This window comes from Callorhinus ursinus, unplaced genomic scaffold, assembly GCF_003265705.2.
Source record: "Callorhinus ursinus isolate GAN/ISIS: 27379988/994484 unplaced genomic scaffold, GSC_fseal_2.0 scaffold4, whole genome shotgun sequence".
Classification (NCBI taxonomy): domain Eukaryota; kingdom Metazoa; phylum Chordata; class Mammalia; order Carnivora; family Otariidae; genus Callorhinus; species Callorhinus ursinus.
The window spans coordinates 102,096,012-102,119,301 of NW_027397066.1; the positions used below are offsets into that span (position 1 = coordinate 102,096,012).

At 39.0% G+C, this 23,290-nt stretch overlaps 1 protein-coding gene and 1 pseudogene across 2 annotated transcripts in view; both read left to right on the plus strand.

Moving 5' to 3' along the window:
• Window positions 1-23,290, plus strand: part of AFG2A (AFG2 AAA ATPase homolog A) — a 343,140-nt gene that overhangs the window by 299,566 nt on the left and 20,284 nt on the right. The gene's annotated exons all lie outside the window — the stretch shown is intronic.
• Window positions 7,454-9,528, plus strand: LOC112826042 (eukaryotic translation initiation factor 4B pseudogene; annotated as a pseudogene).

Below are 23,290 nucleotides of genomic sequence, written 5' to 3' on the forward strand. Positions count from 1 at the left end.
AAATCATAGACAGGAGACAATCCCCAACAGAAAAGTGGAGCTTTATTTTTTTAGAAAAGTTGAACTACAGAGGTTCTAGACACGAAGGCAACCAGTTCCATATGAGGATGAGGGGAAAGGTAATGTGTCAGATCAAAAACAAAGTATTTTTTTTTTAAAGATTTTATTTATTTATTTGAAAGAGAGAGACACAGCAAGAGAGGGAACACAAGCAGGGGGAGTGGGAGAGGGAGAAGCAGGCTTTCCGCTGCCAAGCAGGGAGCCCTATGCAGGGCTCGATCCCAGGACCGCGGGATCATGACTCGAGCCGAAGGCAGATGCTTAACTGAGCCACCCAGGTGCCCCAAAAACAAAGTATTAAATGACAAGCGATATACTTCATGCTAAGACTTCCACACCCCTTCCCTTCCTCTGCCCCTGTCATGCTGTCAGACAGGCAGATGATTGGAAGATTGTTCTCTGGAGTCTAAAAGAACAGCTCTGCAGATACTTACATTTGGGAGAATTACAAAGTACAGACCACCAACTGACAAGCCTCATCATGTACACAGTTTCCAATTAGAATTTCAGTGCCTCATTCCTAAATATGAATGGAGAACTAGGGATCACCAATATTTAAAGAAAGCTTCCAATATGAAAGACACTCTAAAACAAACACAGGGGAAATAGAGGGATGATAAAAAGTACAAGCATGAAACAAGCACCACAAGCTCTACAAAAGAATATACAGTTGTTCTTTAATTCAAATTTTTAAATGTTCAGGTAAAAATTTTTTTAATGCAGTAGAAGAATTGGAAGAAAAAATTGAGTAAGTCTGCCAGAAAATTAAATAAAAAGACAGAGATGAGAATTGGAGAAATGGATACAGATGACTAATAGTAGTCTCAGAGCAAACAGAAAATCAGAGAAGAAAAAACTGTCAGAATTTCTTTCTAAGAATTGAAGAACATATGTTTCTATATTGAAAGACTCTACCAAGTGTCCAGCCCCAACCCATCATATACAAAAGACCAAGAATTTGCATTGCCCTGGCTTTCCTCTATAGCAGCAGTAGAAGCCATAAGACAGGAGAGCTACCCTTCAAATTCTCAGGGGAAATGATTTCCAACCTAGAGTTCTATATCTAGCTGAACTATGAAGTCAAATGTGAGGATGAAATAAATACATTTCAGACATGAAGGAACTAAAACATTTATTTCCATGTACCCCTTTTTGGGAAGCTACTGGTGGATGTGTTCCACCAAAAACAAGGAAAAGACATGGGATCCAGGAAATAAGCAGTTAAACATAGAAGAGTGGTAAAGGGAATTCCCAGGGTGATGTTGAAGAGAAGTTCCAGGAAAAAAAAAAAAAAGTTTTTAAGCTTCTTTATATAAGCTGGCAAGGAAGAGGCATTCTTACCAGGTTGGCACTATCTGGCTGACTTTGCTTTCTAATTGAGAATAAGTATTAAAAAGACTAGTACATGAAGATTACATTAGCTACACTTAGAAAGTATAAAAGCAAAATATTGTTTCAAGAAATGATCATATGTTCTTTCTACCTTCTCATTCCAATCCAGGACCATATTTCTCCATGAAAGCTTTATTTTAGAATTCAGTGTTAGTTTTTTCTATCATTTTTGAAACTAAAGATGAGTAGTTTCCAAAAGATTTTAGTAGCAGAACCTTTTTCCCCTCCAAATAAAATGTTGTGTGGAAAGACTATTATATAAAAAAGATAAGAAAGAATCTGTTTTGATTGGTGCCTGTCCCCCCTATATACCTTTCCCTACTCCTCCTGCTGTTATTTCTGGGGCACGTTGGAGATTCTGTAAAGCAGTTTAAAAACTATTGCTCTAGCTAAAACTACTGAACACATGACTTATTTCACTATTATTTCTCAGAATTATAACCTGAGCACCTGTGAGTTTTATGAACTCAAGAAGCAGAACATTGATGTAACATTGCTTACATAGTGAGGTTGTGTGTCTGGGTAAATGTGAAATGCCACTAAAATTCTATCTTGACAAGTGTGCACCTATCAGTCTTGTTCTTAACAAAATGTCTTTGCCTCAGTTTCAAATAAAAGTTGGAACTTCCAATTTTTACATTCCTGGCATTTTTCAGTTTGAAATTAGTGATTCATATTTCATTTCCCTTGTAAGCATGAGCTAAGGCAAACATAGAGCATCCAAATAACACTGTATTTGGGGTGGGAAGTCCTGCATCTCAAGTGTTCCTTGCAATACATCCTTTGTCCCTCTTAATGCTATCCTTTCTTTTTCCCATGTCGCTCCTATAAAAGCAACTGTTGACAGATTTATAGTTTTAAATAGCTTTCCAGATACAATCTCCTCTGATAAATAAAACTAAAAGATGAAATTAAAGAATAAAAACATAACTTAATGCTATGAGAATTTGAGTTTTTGTATAGTGTGGTCATTATGGGATGCCCATAACATCAGGTTTCAATCTGCCTGCATACCATGAAAATATAAAACAAGCATAGCAATAGCTTTTCTATCTAAAAATGATTTATAATTGGCAAGTATTAAAAATACCTAATTCATTGCCTGCATACTTTCTGTGAGGAAGGGTAGTCCCTAACCAAACATTTTTTTAAAAGATTTTATTTATTTATTTGACAGAGACATAGCAACCCAGGCGCCCCCCCCAACCAAACATTTTGAGAACTGGTTAATTTTTAATATTTATTTGTAAATACAGAAATATAATGAAGATATAACTGTAAATCTTTTTTGCTGTGTGCATCAAAGAATTTAAGTTCATGTTGCTTTTAGATTTTTCAACTAAATAATGCAGAAAACATAGCTTATGAAATTAAAAGAGGAACATAACATTTTAAAAAAACACCTGTAATTTTGAAGAATGAAAACCTTGATCAAGTGCATATCTTGTCAGACAAATTATTTTAACCTGAAACTTGATGAGGTTACAATTAGAAGTACAAGTACAATTAGAATACCCTGAATCACAGAGATATTATTATCTTTTTATGCTCAACCTAAAAAGCGGATGCACTGGTTACTATTTCAACGCAGAGGGTGAGTTTTTATCTTGAAGACTATGAAAATAAGTTACATGTGAAAATCAGCAGAGCAGCCCATCATTTTTATCCCTTGGTCCTTCTCTAAGGACTTTTTTGTGACACCTGTGAAAAAGCAGAGTTATGTCCACATCAGTAATAGGATATACCCAAATTTAGCACAGTTGATGATATCGTTATAGTCTACTGCAGCACAATGCTGGAGAGTGACTGTAGCACTCCAGAAAAAAAAAAAAAAAAAAAAAAACATTTAGGAGCTATTTCAAGGTCAAAGCATTACTTAGATATATCTTTAAGGAAAATTATACCTTCCCAACTTGGCAAGAAAATAGTTGGGATGGCTTGAAGATAGGTATCTTCAGCTGTTTTTTGCCATCTCCTGGCTTTCCACCTGTAGAAACAGTTTAAAATATCCATCTTTTGTGTTTTTTTAAATTTAAAAAATTAAGTGAGGATCCTTTTGTTATCAAAAGTTGATGACACTAATGAATTCCTGCCGGTGGAACCCAGCAATACATGGCTCCCAGGAGGCAAGGCCACAGTGACTGAGCACTGCCTAGCTATTTCACCCCTGCATTGATTTGCAGATAGTCCTCTCACATTAGACCCTCACTTAACAGTTTCAGTTATTTTCTGGAAAATGCTGCAGAAGAGCTGGAACTTCAGGAATTAGAGACAAGTTACAACTAGAAGGGGAGCATATCCACCTGTGGAAGTTTATAAGGATACATAAACTGTAAGCCTCCTAGACCACTCACAGTGACGTCTACTTGAATTAGGTTATAAATCATTTTTGTTGGGGAAAATATGGTAGATAAATGCATAGCCACCAGATTTTTTTTATTGGCTATATGTTAAATACTAAGGTAATATATTAAGAATATTAGGAATGTTTGCCACAGTTTTGTTGAGTACTTACTATGTGCTAGACATAATAATAAGTACTTTACATAAGTTATCTAATTTAATACAACAACCCTCTAAGGTACAAAATTAGTATATTCATTTTACAGAAGAGAAGACTATAGCTTAAAGTAACTTTTTTAAGGTCTCACAACTAACATCTAGTGAAATCAATATTTGAACCCAATGTGACTCCAAAGCCTATGTCCTTAAATTCTAATTTCCTTGGATATCCATTGTTCCTTTAGAATGGTTTTGAATGTTTAGTAAATGGGAGTGGGGTGGGGGAGGGGATGGTTGGGAGAAGACAAAGGTACTGACAATGGAAGATTTCCTTCAAAACCTTGAGGAAAATGATTTTTAACTTAGCATTATATGCCAAACCAAACTTTAGAAACGTGAGAATTGAATAAAGGCATTTTATAATACTCCAGAAGGGACTCAACATGTACTTGTTTTTTACAAAGTTACTTAAGGTTGTATGCCAGCTAAACAAAGGAATAACTCAAGAAATGGAAAGACATGGAAAGAGTAATAATGGAGGGTCTTAGGATGAACACTGTGCTGCAAGGCTGGAGAGCAGGCAGTCCATGTGGAACAGGAGGAAAAATTGAGCTTGCCTCTAGAGGCTTCCAGATGAAATTTAACCCTCACTGAAGAAAAAGATCACAAAAGTTTCAACATAAATGGTGAAGAGCATTATGAGAGCCCTGTAGGAAGTCCAGAAAGGGAAATAAATGCAATGAAATTCTAAAGGAAGTAGAGAACGCATCCAGTGGGGGAACATCAGAAAAGCCTTCATGGAAGAAGTAACATTTTGATGAGCCTTCAAAAGATAAGCATAGTTTTATGAGGCTATAGGAGAGAATGCATTTTATGCAGAGGCAGAAACAAAGAAGGATATGTGATTCAGTCGAGCCTAGGCATACTGAGAAATGGGCTGTCCAGTGTTTGGAGGTAAGGCTCTAAAGGTTGGTAAGGAATATTTTGTAGGGAGCCTAGAATATGCACATTCTGGAAGCTTATCATTTACCAGGTAAGCACTAAAGAACTTTTGAAGATTTTTGAAGTGATAATCAGAGCTATGATTTTGGAAAATTAGTCTAGAAACAAGACGGCTAGTCAGGAAGCTACTAGAAGGTAAGAGTGGCATAAAGTAGAAAGAAGACAGTGTAAATGAAAAAAAAAAAAGACGAGAGTCCATGTCAACAGTTGTAAAAGTTAGTAATTGATGAATAACAAGAAGTAAAAGTCAAGCATCAAAACTGACTCTTAATATTTTCAGCCTGAAGACTGGGCAAATGGTATTTCTGTACCAGCAAGTGTAAGAATATAGTAGTTAAGGGGTGCCTGGGTGGCTCATTCAGTTAAGCCTTGGGCTCTTTATTTTGGCTCAGGTCATGATGTCAGGGTCATGAAATTGAGCTCCACGTTGGGCTCCACTGATTCTCTCCCTCTCTCTCTAAAATAAATAAATTAATAAATTAATTTAAGTAATTAAAATCTTGAAAAATATATATATACACACACATATGGTAGTTAAGTTTTTATTTGTTGTAAGTAAAAGATACCAGTGAGAACTGACTTAAGCCAAAACAAAGAATATTTTCAAAATAAACTATATCTCAGGATTTAAGGAATAGGACTTTGGACTGTCAGGGACTAGAAGGACTCCACAACCCTCAACAACAATTTACCCTCAACTTTTCTTTGTTTCTCTCAGGTCCAAAGTCCCTGGAGAAAGAATCTGTTTGGCTCATTCGGAGTCATGTGTCTGCCTCTTAACTAATTAATTCTGATAGGGGAATAAGGTCATACCTTTGAAGACTAATTTCAGACGTATTTCCCAGAGAAAAGGAAAATGTTGTGAGATAGGCCATATATAATTGATCAGTGTATATATTCTATTCTTGAATGCACTGATTAGGCACACTTACCTTCCCATACTTCCATATGTGAAACATAATATCTTGTTATTCTGTAAACAACTGTAAATGTACTCTGCCCTCTCCAGCTAAAGATAGCATTCAGAAGTGGTACTGTGTGACCATTATTCTCTAACTCTATAACCTCCTAGTCATTCCTGTTCTTTCTATGGCTCCATCATGATTCCATCTTGCCTGTCACCTTGCAAGATGCTATAACTTAGATCTTTTGGCTTTTGACTTGGAGGCCCAGGTACAACTCTCTTTGGTCCTCCCGAATCTGGGCTTATCTGACACCAGTCGCCTCCACCATGCCACCCAGGTTTGACCCCAATAAGATCAAAGTCATATACCTGAGGTGCACCAGTGGGGAAGCTAGTGCCACATCTGCCTTACCCCAAAATTGGCCCCCTGGGTCTGTCTCCAGAAAAGGTTGGTAATGACATCTCCAAGGCAACCAATGATTGGAAGGATAATACTGAAATTGACCATTCAGAACAGATAGGCCCAGATTAAAGTGATACCTTCTGCCTCTGCTCTGATTATCAAAATCCTCAAGGAACCACCAAGAACAGAAGGAAGCAGAAAAACATTAAGCACAGTGGAAATATCATTTTTGATGAGATTGTCAACATTGCCTGATAGATGCAGCACCAATCTTTAGCCAGAGAATTCTCTGGAACCATTATAGAGATCTATGGGCTGCAGTGTTGATGGCCGCCACCCTCATGACATCATAGATGACATCAGGAGTGGTGTAGTAGAGGGCGCCTGGGTGGCTCAGTTGGTTAAGCGACTGCCTTCAGCTCAGGTCATGATCCTGGAGTCCTGGGATCGAGTCCCGCATCCAACTCCCCACTCGGCAGGGAGTCTGCTTCTCCCTCTGACCCTCCTCCCTCTCATGCTCTCTCTGTCTCATTCTTTCTCTCTCAAATAAATAAATAAAATCTTTAAAAAAAAAAAAAAAGTGGTGCAGTAGAATGCCCAGCTAGTTAAGAACTACAAAGGCAAATATTTCACAATAGAGGATCATTTGATGACAACAACAACAAAAATGCTCTAACTTAGGGATTAAATTGTAAATTTAACTATCACTAGTATCCTCTATGTACAATAGTTAGAAAAAGGAAGAGGATAGAAGAAAAGCTAATGACAAAGTATCATTTAAAAAGAGGAAAATAAAAATGAATGGAGTAAGATTTTTTTAAATACTATAGCTAATAGCTGTAAGCAAGGACAAAGTGATAAAGGCTATACTCATAATTTCTGCACTTGGCAATGGGGCCATAGTATTTATGACTTACTTTCTCCACTGACACTTCATGTTCCTCTTTGCCTTTGATTAGTATTTCATCAAGTCAAAGTAGAGGTTTTTTTGTTTTGTTTTGTTTTGGGGTTTTTTTGTTGTTAAAAAAAGAAAGATAGTAGGAAGGGAAAAATGAAGGGGGGGGAATCGGAGGGGGAGACGAACCATGAGAGACTATGGACTCTGAGAAACAAACTGAGGTTCTAGAGGGGAGGTGGGAGGGGGATGGGTTAGCCTGGTGATGGGTATTAAAGAGGGCATGTATTCCCTCTCCCAACATGGCGGCCTCAGCAAAAAAGAAGAATAAGAAGGGGAAAACTATCTCCCTAACAGACTTACTGGCTGAGGATGGAGGGACTGGGGGAGGAAGCACTTATGTCCCTAAACCAGCCAGCTGGGCTGATAAAACAGATAACCTGGAAGGAGATGTTTCAACCACTTGGCACAGTAATGATGACAACGTGTATAGGGCACCTCCAACTGACCGTTCCATCCTGCCCACTGCTCCACAGGCTGCTCGGGAACCCAATATCGACCAGAGCCATCTTCCAAAATTGCCATCCTGTACTGCTTTTCTAGGGAACCTGCCCTATGATGTAACAGAAGAATCCATTAAGGAATTCTTTAGAGGATTAAATATCAGTGCAGTGCGTTTACTACGTGAACCCAGCAATCCAGAGAGGTTAAAAGGTTTTGGTTATGCTGAGTTTGAGGACCTGGATTCTTTGCTCAGTGCCCTGAGCCTCAACAAAGAGTCTCTAGGTAACAGGAGAATTCAAGTGGACCTTGCTGATCAAACACAGGATAAAGACAGGGATGATCGTTCTTTTGGCCGAGATAGAAATTGGGATTTTGACAAAACAGATACAGACTGGAGGGCCCGTCCTGCCACAGATAGCTTTGATGACTACCCGCCAAGGAGAGGTGATGATAACTTTGGAGACAAGTATCGAGATCCTTATGATTCAGACTGATATTGTGATGGGTATCTGGACGCGTATTGTGATGGCCCACGCCGAGATATGGATCGATAATGGGGGCCGGGATCGGTATGATGACTGAGGCAGCAGGGAATATGACAGAGGCTATGATTCCAGGATAGGCAGTGGTAGAAGAGCATTTGGTAGTGGGTGCCGTAGGGATGATGACTACAGAGGAGGTGGGGACCGCTATGAAGACAGATGCGACGAGACGAGCGGTCATGGAGCTCCAGAGAGGATTACTCTCGGGATGACTATAAGCATGACGATAGAGGTCCCCCCCCAAAGAACCAAACTGAATCTAAAGCCTTGGAGTACTCCTAAGGAAGATGATTCCTTTGCTGGCACCTCCCAGTCCAGTCGAGTGGCCTCTGTCTTTGGAGGGGTAAAGCCTGTTGACACAGCTGCTAGGGAGTGAGAAGTAGAAGAGCGGCTGCAGAAGGAGCAGGAGAAGCTGCAGTGCCAGCTGGATGAGCCAAAACTAGAACAACGGCCCCAGGAGAGACACCCAAGCTGGCGAAGTGAAGAGACTCAGAAACGGGGAATGGTCCAGGACAGGAAGTGAGTCATCATAGACTGGGACCTCGGCCACATCTGGCAGAAATGCACGAAGGAGAGAGAGTGAGAAGTCTCTAGAAAACGAAGCACCCAATAAGGGGGAAGACTGTCACTCTCCAACTTCTAAGCCTCCCAAATCTGAACAGCCTTTCCAGCCCCTCCACCAAAGGAGAATGCTTGGGTGAAGTGAAGTTCTAACCTTCCTGCTTGATCTCAGAGCTCAGACACAGAGCAGCAGTCCCCTACAAGTGGTGGGGGGAAAGTAGTTCCAGCTCAGCCACCTGAGGAGGGACCAACAAGGAGAGATGAAAACAAAGTAGATGGGGTGAATGTCCCAAAAGGCCAAAGTGGGAATTCCGGCCGTGGTCCAGGAGATGGATGGAACAAAGACCACTGGAAGGAGTCCGATAGGAAAGATGGCAAAAAGGATCAAGACTCCCGATCTGCACCTGAGCCAAAGAAACGTGAAGAAAATCCAGCTTCCAAGTTCAGTTCGCAAGCAAATATGCTGCTCTCTCTGTTGATGGTGAAGATGAGAACAAGGGAGATTACACCGAACAGACCTCTGCATCCTATGCTTTCTCCTAGTCTCTCCACCCTGGAACATTCAAGAGCAAATAAAACCTCTATCCAGACAAGATAATAAAACTCACCATCTCCTGGAAAAAAAAAAGAGGGCACGTATTGCATGGAGCATTGGGTGTTATATGCAAACAATGAATCATGGAACACTACATCAAGAACTAATGATGTAATGTATGGTGATTAACATAACATAATAAAATAAAATTTAAAAAAAGAAAACAAAAAAGGGAAAGGTGAGAGAAATGAAGAAATCAGGCATAACTTCTAGGTTTCTGCCTTTTCTGCTGGCTCGGAAACTATGATTCAAATTTCTAGACTTCAGTTGTAAAATAAATAAGAAAAGATGAAAAACACAATAAAAATAAGGAGAAATAATTGAATTATTATTATCATTATAACACATAATTTCAAGAACTACTGTATTTGACTACTTAAAACTGATCCTGGTTTTTGTTTGAAAACCAGTCTGGTTATCAGTAAAGCTAGACAGATATTTAGTAATATTGATAAAGCAGAGTCTATTGGCATGAGCCAAACCTACATTCCTAAAGAGTCTGAGCTCTGGGTAGAATTGTTTGTTTAATGTTGTGATAATCATCAATTAGTCCTAACCAGTGGTCATGGTAGTACAAGATATTCTGCCTCAGAGGTTACCAAGGTCCAATACCAACTCATTATTAACTCAGCTCTGTCCTCTTTGGCTACAATTATCTGGTACTACCCCCATCCATCCTGATATTGGGTCTGTGAATGAGCCTCAAAACAATACTTGGCTTAATTGCTCTACTGGAAGGTTTAACAAATATCCCTAGTTGTGGTATGAAAAGAAGAGTTAAGGTAGACATGAGTAGAAGCCTAGGTAATAGCCCATAGGAGGGAATATTGGGAACTAGTATTAGTTAAAGGTAGTGAAATGAGGGAAATGCATAAAGCATTTAGGAAGCAAGACTTACAGGATTAATTAGAGAAAAGAATCAAAGGTGACTAACAGGTAGCTACCTTGGGTTATGATAGTGCCATCAAGTGAGAGAAGAAAATATAAGCCGGTTTGAGGATAAAAGTAAATAAATCCAGTTTGGGATACGTTCAGTATCAAGGACTTTTGAATCATCCAAGGAGAGATGTCAGCAGGTGGTAGTTGAATATCCAAGTTAGGAGATGAGACCAAGAGAATATAGGAGATTATACTGTAGAATATATAAAATGAGAAGAGTAAAGGGTCCAAGAAGAAATCTGGAACACCCAAATCTAAAAGGTAGACATAAGAAACAGAACAGAAATGATTGGAGAGAGATGTGTTCTGAAAACCAGTGGAATAAAGAGCATTACCAAATGCAACTGAAAGGTTCAGGTCTATTGAGTTTAGCAATATGAAAGTCATTAGTGACTTCATTGAGAGCAGTATCAGTGGAGTAGTGAAGGCAAAATCTAGATTGTGGAGAACTGAAATGAAAATGGAAAGTGAGGTATTATTATAGGTATCTCTTTTAAGAAATTTGAACAAAAAGGATCCAGATTGGTATCTGGAGAAATATTGGTAGGGTAGGGACTAAGATGGGAGAGACAAGCATGTTTATAGGCTGAGGAGGAAGAGTCAGATGGAGAATGAAAATATACAGGCAGGAAAATGGAGAAAGGGATGACTAATGAAGGAAGGTAACAGAGGATTGGGATTGTGAGCACAAAGTAAGGTGTGGCCTTCAGCTGAAGGAAAGGAGCCCTGTTCTCTTGCACTATTGAGAAAGAAGTAAGGATCATAGTGGATATAGATGATTTTGTGGGTAGGGGGCCTGGAAAGTTGAAGAAGGGGATTGGACTCAGTGATCCAAGTTGAGTTGCAAGCCTCAACTTGAGCTTATTTCATGAGTCTTTTATCTGATCCATAGAATTACTAAATCCATATATATATAATGAACGGTCATAAAAATGAGTTTTACCCTTTACTATGTGTGGTATAGTACATGGACTTTACTGTCCAGTCCCTCTTTTTGAAAAATAATATGCAGAAATTCAAATTTTAAAAATGTAAACATACTGAGTTGAGGTGTCTATGGATCCTCTTAATGGAGTTGATCATCTAGACTAGTTTTTATTTTGTTGGAATTTCTCCTCAAGTGAAAATATCCATTATGTAACATTTTAATTAATATAGATCTATATGCATAAAGAGAAAGGAGAAGCTCTCTATATGTGGATGATCATATATTTATAGAAGGATTTTTTTTTTTACTATAGATTAATACTGTTTTCTAGCTAAGAAAGACTGAATATACTGATGTGACAAATGATCCTTTGGTCTCCTAGTTGTACATACTTACTATTTAGGTCAGAACTTGTCTGTGTTAGTTATCTTGTCTGTGCAACATATTTGCTCAAATGAAACGTCTCCTTTTTCTTACATTCTGACCTACTTGATAATCTAGTATCATATTCACTCACAAAGAATTATTCTGTATAGTATGTTAGCTGTAACTCAATGTAGTTCTTAGAAGGTTTTCTCAATTATTTTAATACTTGCCCTTCTGCAATGATCTGAAAACCATTTCCACTTTCCAGAAAGAATGCCTTTGTAATAGTGTTAAAGCTTCAGAATCTGAGAGCGAATTGATTGATCAGAGAAGATTTAACAGTGCCTAGCTCACAGTCTGTACTTAGTAAATGTCTGATGAGTGAAAGACTGAATGCATGCAGTTTCATTTTTGTGAAAATTTACTACACTGAAAACTCTGATTGTCTCTGGAAAGAAGTAGCCCATGTTCTTTTTAGAATATCTGAAACCACTGAATCTTAACTCTATTAACAAATACTTTTGAGTCCCAGGCACAAGACACTCAAGTAAAGAGACCTTGCTTACTTCCTTCTACATTGGGTATGAGTTTTGATTTTTGATAACAAGTTTGGATCAGTGCTGGTTTGGGCAAGGTTCAGATTAATTATATAAAAGAGTACATTTAAAAAAAAAAAACCCTATCATATCCTGTTACCCAGTTTTCTAACACAAGTGCTTTAGGCACTGATTTAATCTGGAAATGATCATTAGAGGCTCTCTGGTAATGACAGAATATCATTCTTTCATGAAAGAACTTGAGGCAATAATCTAGAATGAAGAACCATCAGTTGATCTCATGAGAGTTATCTGAAACATTTTGGTCAAAGTCAAGTTTACTGAGGGTCATATTTTCACTAAGAAGATTCCCAGAGTAAGTTCCAGGAATGGAATAAAAACAACTCATATGCTGCTGTTTTAATTGAATTATATCTACCTTCGTTTTCTCCATAGTATGTTTTCTTCAGATAGACCCTTGGATGATTGTCTTTATTTATTTATTTTTTTAAACCTCATGGTGTTCCAGTTACATGTAAACAACCACAAACAGTGACACTTTGTAAAATATCCCATTTCTACCCTTGAGTCTATACATTCACTTTTCTGGCAGATGACTTCGGGAGCCTACAGAAACCAAAATGATGAGACCCCTAGTAGTAGTACAGATGAGTTTGCTAGCAGTGTTTGCATAAAGTTCTAGTAGCCTCTTCTATTGTCTTTGGTTTATTCTTTTAAAAGGTTCTTACCTACAATTGTGTCTTCTTTAGTTTAGCCTCTTTTGGGGCCAGGAAAATGAGGTGGAGGAAATCTGACCTGTGGCAATCTGACTTACATTCATAGCTAACTGACTTAATTGGCTTATGTCTTAATTTTTGTTTATGAAACCAAAAATATAAAGTATGTGATAAATGCATAAGTACAATATGATGCTTTTTCTTGGGTATATACATTCCAGAAATTGGCTATATTTCCAAATTAGGGTGTCTTGTGTACTGAAGTTTTAAGGGGAAATTTTAAATCTTAATCTCTCTGTTTCTTACATAAATGCACCTTGCATCTTGTGGATGCTGAAATAGACCTCAAGATTTAGGACCGTGGTAAAGAAATCTGAAATTTCTTAATTATTTCTTTACTCCGAGTTCATATGGTCTCTGATTAAAAAGACCATTTCTTTTGAAGCTTCAACTAGGAGAAAGGTATATAAAATATATCTACAAATTGGCAGTATTGCAGGGATAAAGAGCTCAGTCTCAGGAATTAGGCAGACCTGGATTCGAATCCCATCTCTGACATTTACTAGCCCTATGACCCTCACACGTGTAGTTACAGTAATAGTACCTACTTCCTAGAGTCATTGTGAAGACTAAATTATTACCTGAATATTTTATCTGTAATATGAGTTAATACACGGCTGGTAAATTTTTTCAAGGTGTAGGAGTCGTATTATTTAAAATACTAGATGTATCAAAACAAACTATGTTAGAAAGTGACATTTGGGGTGTTAAACCTTGAGTGAACATCCTAATACAGAGATAGCATTATCTTTCAACCTGCAGGCTGCCAGTGGGCCCAGACAAATGAAGTAGGAAGGGAAAACCTCCATGGACCAGTCACTTAACTCCTGGGCCTCAGTTTCCTCATACCTGTTTTGAGGATTATATGGGTTGCTAATTAAGTCTCTGTCTACTTTTGATACTTGGACTTTTTTTTTATATGATTAATCATGCATACTTTATTTTTTTTTATTTGAGTATACCTGACACACAACATTACACACAATTAGTTTCAGGTGTACAACATAGTGATTTGACAGCTCTATACATTGTGCTGTGCTCACCACAAGCATAGCCACCATCTGTCACCATACAACACTGTTAAAATATTATTAACTATATTCCTTATGCTGTACCTTTTATTCCCATGATTTATTTCATAACTGGAAACCTGTGATACTTTGACTTTAAAGCAAAAGAAAGATGAAAATAAAAGAACAAGGACTACAAAAAATATGGAAGTAACCAAGAAGTCCTTCAGTAGGTGAATGGATAAATAAACTAGTACATTTAGACAATGGAATATTATTCCAAACTAAAAAAGAAATGAACTCTCAAGCCATAAAAAGACATGGAGAAATTTTAAATGCACATTACTAAATGAAAGAAGTGAATTCTGAAACGGCTACATACTGCATGATTCCAACTCTATGAAATTCTGGAAAAGGCAAAATTATAGAAACAGTAAAGAGATCAGTGGTTTCCCAGGGTTATAAGGGAGGGAGGGATGAATAGGCAAAACACAGGGGCTTTTTAGGGCAGTGAAAATATTCTGTATGATAGTATAATGGTGGATACATATTATTATACATTTGCCCAAACCCATAGAATGTACACCACCAAGAAGAGTAAACCCTAATATAAACTATGAACCTGGGGTGCTAATGATGTGTCAGTGTGGATTTGATTGTAACAAATGTACCACTCTGGTGGAGGATGTTGATAATGGGGGATGCTGTGTGTATGTAGGTACAGAAGATATCTGTACTTTCCACTCAGTTTTACTATGAGTCTAAAACTGCTCTAAAAAATTAAAGTCTACTAAAAAAAAAAAAAAAAGCAGCAGCAGGATGAGAGAAAAAGGCTCCTCACTGAGCCTGCCCTCATTACCACTGCCTGTTGTACACACTCAGCCTTTGCATTCTCTGTGGCCCTCCCTCTCCTCCAGCCTCAGTCACATCCATGGGGATGGTTAAAGCAGCTTTTTTCCCTACAGTCAACTCCTAGAAACTGTGCCATAAAGGAGACCATCACAAAACAGATCATTGTTGAAAGAATTATATTTCCTTATACAAAGGATATTATAATGGAGGATTGCATTCCTGCCCAAAACTTGCCATCAAATAAAAAAGTATGCTCCAAGTTCTCTTTAATGAGCATGAGTATACACTACAACATCGATCAGGATCCTGTATACCATGGGTGATTGGTCCATAAAGAAATACAGCTCTGGAAATAATCATGTTTTATAACCATTTTTGGATAGGGTATTCCTTTTAAACCTTGCTCGGATCATTGTTACCCTTAGGATGCAGCCTGTCTGCACCAGCTGCCTCATGCAGCTACCCTTGTGGCCTGAGGGACAGGGCACTATGACTGGCTTATCATAGGGTTACAATGGTTGAGGAGCAGTTCCCTAGAGAAGGGGGCTTCATTTGCTCAGAGAACTAGGGAGAAGTACTGGGGTTATCAACCCCCCCCCAGATAAAAATAATAAAAAGAAGAAGAAAGAGACAGGAAAGGGAAGGGAAAAGAAAGAATGACGTATTTCCCAGTTCAAGGTTGTGAGACAGCTACCAGGATGTTTTACAAGACTTTCTCTTTTAATACAGAAAGGGAAAGTCCGTGTCTGTTCCATAACAGGACATTTAATATGTAAACATTATTTTGCTTCCCAAAAACTATGAACATAGATGCCTTGCACTTTTATATTTCCTTTGTTTCTGATAGTCTAGGTCAGACGCTCCATAAAGTTTTTATCACCATGTGATCTGTAAAGCATATGTTCCACGAGAAAATCCTAGTCACCAGCTCTCTGGTTTCCATAGAGGTGATGATAGAAACTTATGTATAATTCCAGACTAGCATTATGCTGCAAAGGATGTTTATAAAACGTTAAATTCTGATAAGGGGGATAATGTTTTAAAAATCATTCTTGATCCCTGACTAATACTGCACATTAATGGTTATGTAGCATTTGGCTTCAAAATTTCATACTACATAAACTTTGATTTCATACTAGTGTTAAGTATTCTGCTAAAAAAAAGTAGAGATACTTGTCTTTTTTATAGGCTTAGAGAAGATCTGCTGTATCTTTCAAATAAATGCTTCCTACCATTATTAGCATCCTCTTGTTCATCTACTGGGAAAAAAAAAACAAACACCAGTTTCTCTTACCCAGAGTCCAAAATTTGAGTCAATCCCAGTTTCATAGGAATGTTCTGTGAAATGGGGAGTTAACTATCTTAAATTAGGGGTCAGCAAACTATGGTGTGCAGGTCAAATCTGCCCCACGATGTTTTTGTAAGAACTGTAGGCTAAGAATAGTTTTCCATTTTTAAGTGTTTGAAGAAAAATCAAAAGTAGAAATAAGGGGCGCCTGGGTGGCTCAGTTGGTTAAGCAGCTGCCTTTGGCTCAGGTCATGATCCCAGGGTCCTGGGATCGAGCCCCACATCCGGCTCCCTGCTTAGTGGAGAGCCTGCTTCTCCCTCTCCCCCTGCCTGCCGCTCTGCCTACTTGTGCTCTCTCTGTCAAATAAATAAATAAAATCTTTAAAAAAAAAAGTAGAAATAAAATACATGAAATTCTAATTTCAGTGTCCATAAAGTTTTATTGGCACCCAGCTACCCACATTCATTTTCATATTGCCTGTGGCTGCTTTCACACTACAGGGACAGATTTGAGTAGTTACAGGAGGGACTGTGTTCTCCACAAAGTCTAAAACATTTGCTGTCTGGCCCTTTAGAGAATAAATTTGCTGGCCCCTAACCTAAATAATTTCATCTACCACTCGACCCACATACTTATACTCATTTCTTCTTCCCTGCCCCTTCCTCTTTTCCTCTTCACACAGGGACATCGTTTTGAATTTGGTAATTATAATTACAAAGACATCAAATTCTGAGCCTATAATAACTCATAAGCGGAAACATGTTTTAATTTCCCTTTGACTTGTCAACTCTCTTCTCCCTGTCTGCTTTCCCTTTCCTCTGCCGCCTTTATATAGAGTTTCTAAGGCCATGCCATTTTCCCAACATGTTTTGTTTTTAAGGTGGGGGTTAGATCTTGATACATTTTTTAACTTCCATGGAAAGTTCCCTGTTAGTATGTGGTCCCATTTTTAACCTATTTGCAGACACCCCCGATTATCTAAAATCACTTTCACATGGGGCTGAGGTTAAGCTTTATTTCTCTTGGCATGTCTCTGCCACAGCAGACACTTCCTCTTTGCCTTGAAAGGACAAAACGATGCTCAGCTGTCTGGGCTTAGGCCCAGTGTTGGATTTCTACATTATTTAATTTCCTCCTGAAAATTGGAAGCAGGGCTTTCAGGAATGGAAGTTGGTAGTTTTCATTTGTTTAAGAACACTTTTAGGTCTAATATAATCATCAGTAGTAGATGTCAGCATGATTGGGGGTGACTTAAGGTAAAACAAATAAAACATGAATACAAAGAAAATGACAGTGGAGAAGATCTGAAGTTTTTGAGTAATCATTATTGTATGTGTTATTAAGTATTTTTGTGCTAGTGTTCATTCAACAAACTTTTCTGAGCTACCTTTTGGGGCACCTGTCTTTACCCACTGGAGGAAAGACCTTTCGCTATTATGTTATAGTTGAAATTTGGAGGTGATTAGAAGTTCGAGGGGGACTTAATGTAACCATTCCGTAATTTTACAGAGGATTTTTGGTTTCTGTCGGAGCTGCTACTGCATTTTATCTCCACAATTAAGTTCATGCATATGCCAGGATATATATATATATATGCCAGAGTGGTTTGCAATTCTTACAGCAGTAAACTCAGGAAATTAAAAATTAACTCTGGAAATACCATTTCTTGTTCTACATCCACTTTTGGGTAGTGTGTTCCTTTTTAAATTTTACTTAGATTGTTGTTACTCTTAGTTTACAACCTGTCTCCTTTTCACCACCAAAGTTCTCAAAAAGTCTGGCACACCTTGTGCCTCCACTTCCTCGCTTCAAATTCACTTCACAAACGGTGGATGGCCTCTCCCTTCCGCCACCGCTGCTGAGCTGATCTCTCTTGCCTGTTTCCTCATCTCCGATCCAGTAAGTCCTTGGCCTCCATGGCCTTTCTGCCCATCTCACAGAATTCATACCCCCTTCCTGAGACCTTCTTCCGGTTTCATGTGGACTGTTTAGGTTCCTCTAATTCTTCGTCTCATATACACACTCCTCCCTAGTATCAAGCTAAGCTAAAGTATTCCCAGAATTCTGTTTCTTGGACCTCTTCTCTCCCTACACTCTTAGCCTTTCCCTTCCCATCCTTCCTCGGTGCCTGAGATACTTGAAGAGAACTTAGAGGTGGTCTGAACTTCTGTGAGAGGCCTGCTGAAGCTGGTGGATGTGACTGACAGACCAGACAGGCATTGAGAGGCCTTGGGGAAACAGCATAAACGCACTTGGTGTACTTTTAAAAAGTACCAGCACCCCATAGTCACTGAGGTCTCCCCTGGTCAGGCATTCATCAGTCAAAAAGCCTTTTCGGAGCGGCAGTTTTGCCGAGCTTGGTATCCAGTGGTGTACTCAGAGCTAGGAACAAGCCATGCTTGCCCGTGGGTTGAGGATCCTCTGCAGTGAGCCCCAGGATACTGTGCTCAAGGTAGTGATGAGATCAAGAAAGGGAAGGGGTGGCCAAGGACAGACTGAATTCACACTTTGAATATTTTCAGGAATTATTTGCAACGGCTCAGGAATATAGAATAGTATCCCAGCTGAGAGCTTTGTTTAACATTGCATTTAGCACGAATCTCTACTTAATCTCTACTATGTTGATCTGGTTACTGGGTACTTAAGCGCAGCCCCGTACTGCGGAACGCCGGCCAAGAGCGCACTTGATCAGTAGTGGTCATAGCTGGCTGTGTTGGGTCTACGTCAGAGCATGAGCGTACAAGTGCACTGGTTCTGAAGCTTGTGTGATAGTTGGGTTTTTAGCGTTTGGTAAGCCTTATTATTCTACCAAAGTTAAGTAGAGCACCTGCTCTAAGGCATTAAGGCCATATTTAGTCAAAAAATAAATTGTTAGGACTGAAGTCCTAACTTTAGTTAACATTGTCAAATATCAGACCTTATTCTTTTCATTTATTCTCCTTTCTTTCATTGTCCTCATTCATTCATTCAACACATATTTATTGAGTACCTATTATGTGCCTGGTAAGGTTCTAGGCACTAGAATATGTTAGCGAACAAAATAAACAAAAGTCTGTTCTCTGTGTGTGCTTCATTTTTGTGAGGGGAACAAACCAACAAAATAAGTTAAAAAGCAATATATGGGGGGGTGCCTGGCTGGTTCAGTCAGAGGAACACACGACTCTTGATTGCAGGGTCATGATTTTGAGCCTTATGTTGGGTGTAGAGATTATTTAAAATAACTAAAACTTAAAAAATCATTAAAAGAGGGGCGCCTGGGTGGCTCAGTCATTAAGCGTGTTAAGCGTCTGCCTTCGGCTCGGATCATGATCCCAAGGTCCTGGGATCCAGCCCCACATCGGGCTCCCTGCTCGGCGGGGAGCCTGCTTCTCCCCTCTCCCACTCCCCCGCTTGCGTTCCTTCTCTCGCTGTCTGTTTCTCTGTCAATTAAATAAATAAATAAATATTTTTTAAAAACCATAAAAGAGTTAATTTAAAAAGAAAATGCAGTATATATTATGGCAGTATCAAGATAGGGAGCAAAATAAAGCAAGAAAGGAAAAGAGGTTGGCAAGGGAGGAGGCAGCAGCTGTAAGTAAGGTGGCCAGGGAAAACCTCACTGAAAAGGTGACATTTGAGTAAAGACCTAAGGCAAGTTACTTATCCAAGCAAAGAGCATTTCAGAAGAAGGAACAGGTGCCAATGCTTTGAACAAGACTGGGTTTTTTGTATTTAAGAACAGTCAAGAAGCCACTGTCACTGGAGTGAAGAGACTGGGGGGGTGTTCCAGTGTCCAAATGAAAAGAAAGTGGGAAGGCGTGATTGGTATCAAATGCTGCTGATGGATCAAGTAGAGAATTGAGGACTGATCATTGGATTATGATCTTGACAGAGCGATTCACTAGAGGGTCACAAGTCTCATTTCAGTGGGTTTGAGTGAGAATTGGGCAGAGAGGAACTAGAGAACAACAAATAAAGACAGCTCTTCCAAGGACTTTTGCTGGTGGTGGATTGAAGCAGGTCTGGAGACAAGGGAGGGATTATGCTTTTAAGATGAGTAACTGCAACATTTTTATGCTGGTGGGAAAAGTTGATTGTATGTGGGGAGAACAATTATAGCAGCAAATCTTGACTTAGGAAAAAGAGAATGAAATCCAGCACATAAATAGAAGGACTGATCTTAGCAACCGATAGTTCATCCATTGAAACAGGAAGGAAAGGTAAGTGTGCAAGTACAAGTAAATGGAAGAGGGCAGACTGAATGGCGGTAGCATACTGAATGTTCTTTTCTGCCATGTAAATAAAGTTAATTTCCAGCATTTGAGTAAAATCTACAGTATCCCTGTCATATGTTCATTTACTTACTATCTCTAGAGCTATTTCCATATTTGACCAGCTTGTAAATAATTTTTTTTTCCTTTTATTGAGCAAAAACCTGTCTCCTACAGCTTTGGTCCTAGTTCTGCTTCCTAGAGCCTCACAAGAATGACAGTTTCAATCCTTCTCCAGGACTTGAGTCTTTCAAGTACTGGAGGGTTGACCTGATTCTTACTGCTGACCTCATTTATCCTGACTACCACACCTACCCCTCAGCGTTTCTGTTGGCATGTGCTGTAAGCCCCCTCTCACATCTGATCACTTGCTCTCCTGACAGGGGCCAGGCTTATTTCATCAGTTTCATTTGTTAATCAGGACTCATTTGTCCTGGCCTTTGGGGTCTTTTTTCTCTTATGCTTATTTTTTTCCCACATATTCAATGTTTCTAACAAATATTTATGCCCAAGCGTGCCGGCAAGGTTTTTATCTAATGCATTTATCCTACAGACAAAGCATGGCTATTAAAGAATCACCTCTAATCCAACTTTTATCCACTAGTTAGTCCCTTGTGATAGGATTGTCAATTCTCAGTTTTCACATGACTCCAGGTAAATTAATATCTAATCCAGAAGATTTAGCCAGATTAAGTGATACAGGGCAAAGAAAAAAGGATATATTACCAATGGATTTAAGCTTGGGTGGCTGGGAGAATGGTATATCCCTGAAAATGAGTTAGTGGGGCAGGCAGTTTGCAGATCAAGATGACACATCTGATGTTGAATATTTTGGGTTGTAGTACCTGGAGAGAGGCCTGAACAAAGATGAATATTTCAAAGACATTTGCATAGGAGTGATACTTGAAGAGATGAGAGTAGATTCATTTTTCAAGAGGTGATAGGTAAAAGACTAGAAACCAGAGGCCAAGAATAATGTATCTATATTGGAAATGTCTATGGCACGTAAGCATGTGATCTTCTGAGAATTAGAAGCTAGTCCTAGCACATTACCATGTACATGAAAAATTGCTATAGGAGACCTACACTGGTTTGAATCACCAGGATAAAGAAGGGCCCTGATTTTCCTGTTATCACTTCCCTAAACCCAAGCATGCTACTGTGTCTGAGCTGACCTTAATCCCCCTAGTATCCCCATTAGCACTACTACTGCCTTAACCCTTACAACAGAGTGCTAGTGGCAATAGTGATCACCAGGAGGCAGTGACTGAGTGTGAGCTTCAACAGCCAGGTTTCAGAGAAAAGCCAGGTGAGTTCTGTAGCATAAAGCCACTTGACCATGTGGAGAGGTTGAGAGGTGACTAGAGCTGGTAGAGCCTGGAGGCCTTCAAAGGCGGGTTAGAGCTGAGAAAAGTGGAAAACTGGAAGAACAGAGGCAAATAAAGGAGACAGAAAATATGATTTTTAAGACTCACCTTTTCAGGGCGCCTGGGTGGCTCAGTTGTAAGCCTCTGCCTTCGGCTCAGGTCATGATCCCAGGGTCCTGGGATCCAGCCTTGCATCGGGCCAGCTCAGCAGGAAGCCTGCTTCTCCCTCTCCCACTCCCCCTTTTTGTGTTCCCTCTCTTGCTGTCTCCCTCTGTCAAATAAATAAAATCTTCAAAAAAAAAAAAAGACTCATCTTTTCTAAAATTTTGAATAAACGGTAGTTTAAAAAAAGATTTTATAATCCTATCCATGCTACAGTGAATAGGAGCATCTTACCAGTTCTTTGCTTTTTACTTTTGTACTACATGACCATTTTAGACTTTGATCAACATATAAATGAATCTTAAAAGGGAACAAAAGACTGGAAATAACCCAGGGGAGCCTGGGTAGCTCAGGAGTTAAGCGTCTGCCTTCAGCTAAGGTCATGATCCCAGGGTCCTGGGATCGAGCCCCGCATTGGGCTCCCTGCTCTGTGGAAGCTTGCTTCTCCCTCTCCCATTCCCCCTGCTTATGTTCCCTCTCTCGCTGTGTCTCTGTCAAATAAATAAATAAGTAATCTTTAAAAAAAAAAAAAAGACTGGAAATAACTCAAATGTACAGTATTTGGGACCTGATTGAATAAACTATGCAGTTTTTTTTTAAAGATTTTATTTATTTATGTGAGAGAGCGAGAATGAGAGATAGAGAGCACAAGAGGGAAGAGGGTCAGAGGGAGAAGCAGACTCCCTGCCGAGCAGGGAGCCCGATGTGGGACTCGATCCCGGGACTCCAGGATCATGACCTGAGCCGAAGGCAGTCGCTTAACCAACTGAGCCACCCAGCCGCCCTAAACTATGCAGTTTTAAACAAAATAAGAAATAGCTCTCTATGTAGCTTTAAAGTGATTTCTAGGATAAATTATTACATAAAAAAGGCAAGACAGGGAAAAGTGTGAATAGTATGCAAACTAAGACAATGGCAAGAGGGGGTAGGAAAGCTTCCCTTTGTAAATATATCCCAGCCAATAAATAGGGAATAACAAATAAGATAGCACCATTTTGCTATCTTTAATGAAGTAAAGGACTTAGACAATCACAAGTGACTATTAAACCATAAAAGACTACTAAACCCTATGTATTCCAATATCACATATGAAGTATTTGTTCCCAAAACACAAAACCACTCAAGCCTCTAGATCTTATTGTGAGTTTACAGGAAATACAGGAGACAGAGGAACATGTTAAATCACACACAGAGATGCTATCAAGAAAATAAAGAATGTGGGAAACTATATAGGACATATAATCTAGTTTCTTCAATATAAATTGTAAAGAAGAGAGGGAGAGAATTTTTTAGAAATGAGATACATTAACTAATACAAGGTGTAGGTCTTATTTTGATCTCTAAACAAAATAGCTATGGAATACATTTATGAATAATTGGCAAAATTTTAATACTGACTAAATATTGATAATATTAAGGAATTGCTATTTTTAA